Genomic DNA, 4,675 nt, shown 5'->3' with positions numbered 1-4,675 from the left:
GCAATTGCAAACTCCGTAAGGATGGAGCTGATTCCGGAGGCTGTGCGCCGTTGCTGAGCGTTAGCAAGATTACACTTCTCCGCTGCACTACGCGCCAATGGGATTGCCGGGACCGATCTCGGAGGCCACGCTTCGCACCACTTGGCTGTCGCGAAGGCACAGAAATTTGCGCCGATCACAAAAAAGCGAAGCCGCACGCGTCTCTGAGGTGCAGATACCACGTGCAAAATAGGAAACGAACTTAAAAAAATTGAAAACGGATTTTGCAAACAGAATATAAAAATAGTGCCCACCGAAAAAAGAAAGAGTCCCCTAGGAACGTTAAATCACAGCTAAGGAAGAGTGGGCATGGCCTCCGTTACAGGAGGATGGCGCGCACGTGCGTCTCCCATTCTTGGAGGCTATAGAGCGGGCCACTGGAAGCCAAGTCTGGGCAAGGCGGCGGAAAATCCAACTTGACGGCCTCGAAGAACGGGTAGCGTCGCTCGGAACGAGCGATTTAGTCCGGAGAAAATCGAACATTGGGGCCCTACATTCGTCCGAAAAATTCTGTCGTTGACTGTGTAAATTTTTTTGGTTCCGGCCTCTGCAAGCTGAAGATCTGCGTATAGCTTCGAGAAGTGATATTTGTAGTAAAAAAATATGCGTTCAAATGTCTTGTGAGCATCTTTCTTTGAGAGCTTGTAAGGACTATTTCTGTTGCACATTTACAGGCCTCCCGCTGATCAACGGCAAGAGATGCCATTGCAGCAATGGAGCCGCACCGTCTAGCACCTGAACGGGTGAAGGATAAAACCGCAGGTGCCCGATTGGTCTGACACTCCTTACTCTGCCACTGGTGAAAGTAAGCGGCGTGATTGGCACCCACACCACCCACCTCCTGTGACTCAGCAGCAGTTGGACAGCGCAGGTCCAAGCAAGAAGAACTTTGTGCCGCTGCGGCGGGGAGGAGTTGCAAAGGATGATGGGAAGGACGATGTCAAGGAAGGAAAGGTTGACGATAATTCCCGTGCAGATGAGGAGAAAGCAAAGGAGACTTCCAAAAAAGATGATGCAGAGAAACGTGCACCAGCATCTCGTTCTCGCGGTGGAAGTGGGGGAAGATTTGAGGCCAACAGAGGCCGTGGGTGGTCGTGGTGGTATGGCTACAGCAGTGGCAACGTGGGTTACAGAGGTCGTAGCCGGGAGTACCGTCGCAGCAGGACTGAGCGTGGGCCCCGCTTTGACCGCAAAAAGGATGACGGTAGTGAGGAGAGCTCTGGTGTTGAGGAGGAGAGGCCTGCCAATCGGTTGCGGCCCAAAGAGGAGGAGAGTGAGGGGTCTGAGGAGGCCTGTCCGGATTCTGACCGGAAAAATAGAACAGCAAAAGAGACTGGTCGTGCTCTGCGAGCCTCGCCGAGATGAAGCTAAAAACAAGGAAGAGAAAAGCGCTTTCTCTCCTCGAGGGGAGCCTTCTCGCCGAGGTCGTGGAGGTGCAATTTCATTAGGCCGAAGCTCAAGAGGTCGGTACCAAGCTGGGGGTTATGGGCCGCCTACCTTGAAAGCACCTTTTGGCAAACCAGAGGAAGGCAACAAGGAGGAAGAAGCCAATAAGGAAGGGTCTGCAAACCAAGGAAGCAAGCCACGGTCTAACAGTAGTCGTCCTGTTGTGAGGCGCCCTAATCGCATGGAGCCACTGCCACCACGCTTTCAGAAAATCAGCCCCGCAGACAGGAGAACCCCGACAGGAACAAGGGACGAGGTGGTCGTGGTGCGGGCCAAGTAAGGATGCCCTGTCTGATGTGGCCAATGAAGACTGGGAAACTGCTTCTGAGAGCAGTGACGTGGCAGATAGACGAGGCCTTGATGAAGGTGTGCGTCAACAATCATCGGGGTCTAAAAAGGGCGCACCCACAAGCTCTAAGGCCCCTGGTGGTGGCCAGGAACGACGCCGTTCAGGTGGAGAAGTACGCCGAGGTGGAGGAGGAGCTCCTGGAGACCGCAATGGTCGAGGCCCTGTGCAACGCAGAGACTCTGGGGGTGGCGGGCCACCTGCCAGAATGGGCCGCGGGAGTGGCTCCCGCCAGGAGGTTCGATCACGCCAGCAGCAACAGCAGCGGCTGGAGACGTGAGTGCCAAGGGGGAGCCCTCACCAGCCACCTTGTGTACGGATGGATGAAGTGAAGCTGCAGGACCCAGTGGAGTTCAAGCTGCCCTTACTGACCTTGGTACCAGGTGGGTCCTGCTTCTGTTTAGTAGGAGATATTTTGACTTATCACTGGAATTTTTTTTTTCCTCCTGTACAGGAAACACATGAAGAAATCGGAGCAAGGGCAACCAAATGGAAAACTTGAAAAAGAGAAACCGAATGCGCTGGAAGGTATTGACTTAAGCAACTATGCTGGTGTCGTCGTATAGATGACCACCCAGCCGTGACCGATTCTTCTCTATGCGACGCTGATGATGGAGACTTTCAAGAGGTAACCTCTAAGAAACGTCACAAGACTTTGGCTGATGGAGACTCCAAGAAAAAAAAAGAGGTGAGAGTACATCTGGCTGCTGCAGCATGCTGCATCTTGCAACTGTGATGAGATACATAATCTGTCAATCCAATGAATTATTGTGATTAGACCCTTATGCTGAAAATACATCTTCTTAATTTCGGTTCTGTTTTCTAGCCTGGAAAATACTGCTACATTAAATATTTTCCTTTTTTTTTTTCCAGGCAAGAAGCAAAACCAGTGTACATGGTCGTCAAAACAAGCTTCCTCCTCGCCTAATTAAAAAGCGGGAATCTGATCGCTTGTTTTCTTCAAAGACTGAGTGTCAGCTACCTGCGAAGACTGAGGGAGGTGCTACAGACTCTGTTGATTCCCCCATTACAAAGACTCAGCAGCATCCTACCTTTAGTACAAAAGGTTTGATTTCATTTCTGTTTTGTTGCGCACTTGAATTTTATCTGCCGTAACCATGTCCTGATGGGAGTAAATGCAAGGATGCTAGTGTAAGAATCTTTTGGGGTGAAGTTAATTTAAACATTGTCTGTATATCTGGCAGGGCAACTTCATGATGTTAAGCCTTAACAATTACTCCTTCGTAGTTTTTCAGTTATTGCCACAATGCTATCTGCCAAGTTGCCTGCCATGTGATGAATTGACTTCACCAACTATGACACTGGTGATTACAGAAACATCCATCCATCGTTACTGACGGCATGGCAACTATGACATCAGAGCAAACTTTTGTGGCAGCATTTTGCATCAGAAACAATGTGGCCAAGAGATTTCATTGCTTTTCTATACACATTGCATTTCATAATTTGCATTGCTGTGCACCTTCTGACCGCAGAACTGGCTCCAACGGGGGTTCTTCGACCTATGGTGAATGCGTGGAAAAGCCAATCACTCATGCTCTGCGGGGAGGCAGCCCTCCGTCAGCTGCCCCACAGTCGGCGACTGCTCCGGCAGTCTCATCTGCAGATGTCCTGTGTCCTCCAAATCGAGCAGCTTTGACAGAAGTAGTGATCAGCATGACAGTGGCATTGACGTGAGCGACCAGCCAGCCTCAGCAGCATCGTCTCAGCGCTCTTCACCCAGTAATGATGGCAAAGCCCCACTGCTTGGGACCAGTCCCAAAGGCTTGGCAGTCAGCCTGTTGGTGGCCACCTGCTGGGGTAAGTATTGTCTTTTGCTAGCATTGTGTGGTGTGTGTATGTGTGTGTGTTGGGGGAAACTCATTACTGTTTGCATAAATTTTTTTTTTCGTGCTTGAAAAAGAAGCTTGCGATACTTTAAGGAGATCGCGCTCGCTGTGTTCGGACTGAACTTGTCCCTGAACGGACTGAACCGCCTACTGGCAGCTGCAGAAAGTAGCCATTCCGTGAGAGAAAGTACTCACTCCTCTGGTACGCGACAACCCTCCTTGAAACGACTACATGCTGCAGCCAGCTTGCGACTTTTTGTGCTAGCGCCACCTTGGCAGCAGCTTGCATCCATTATATAATGACGGCAACTTTGCATTTTTGTTTTGTTCTCTTAAAAAACGAGGCAGTTAACTGTTCCAAGTGTTACATTGAACGATCTACACTCCAAGATATCTTTCTGTGAAAGTTGGGCAAGAACGGTGCTGGGGTATGGGCAAAATCTTTTTCGAAGATACCGTCAAACCCCTCTTACAATGATCTCAGATATAACGATCTGTTATAACGACCACATTTCAGTGCACTGTACAATTTTCCGACTATGCCTATTGAAACGACCTTCCAAATACATTTAAATTGTACTCTTGCAACGAATGCTTCGATGCCGGTCGCGGTAAAAAGAGAACACACGTGAAGTACCAAAGCTCGGAAGGGCGACCAAACGGGGTGCACGGAAGTGCACGCCCTGCTCCAGTCCAACCGCGATGATGGTATGGCCTTCGAGGTGAGTGAGCTACCACTTCGCGCGGATTTGGGAAGGCCGTGAAGGAGGTCACGCACTTTCAAAGACGCGCCTCCACGGCTTACTGAAACCAGCGTGGCACGAGGAAGCAGTGGTGCATGCGCCGGTGCGATATCGGATGCCATGATGGTGGCACTCTCGTTTTAGTGCAATTATCCCCGGCAGCACCGTGTGCATTATGCCTTTTCAACAATTTTGAACCGACTATCTATGTCCTTCCATCATGAATTAACTACCGCTAATGTTCCTGTCGT

General features: G+C 50.2%; 1 long non-coding RNA gene across 1 annotated transcript; it reads left to right on the top strand.

The window, feature by feature from the left end:
- Positions 1 to 2,147: 2,147 nt before the first annotated feature.
- Positions 2,148 to 3,622, top strand: LOC119434039 (uncharacterized). Its single transcript, XR_005188512.2, has 4 exons — positions 2,148 to 2,214; positions 2,286 to 2,519; positions 2,705 to 2,897; positions 3,328 to 3,622. It is a non-coding gene; the product is annotated as an uncharacterized LOC119434039 (long non-coding RNA).
- The last annotated feature ends 1,053 nt before the right edge of the window (positions 3,623 to 4,675 follow it).

Source organism: Dermacentor silvarum, chromosome 11 (genome assembly GCF_013339745.2).
Source record: "Dermacentor silvarum isolate Dsil-2018 chromosome 11, BIME_Dsil_1.4, whole genome shotgun sequence".
Classification (NCBI taxonomy): Eukaryota; Metazoa; Arthropoda; class Arachnida; order Ixodida; family Ixodidae; genus Dermacentor; species Dermacentor silvarum.
This window is presented reverse-complemented; position numbering and strand designations above follow the sequence as displayed.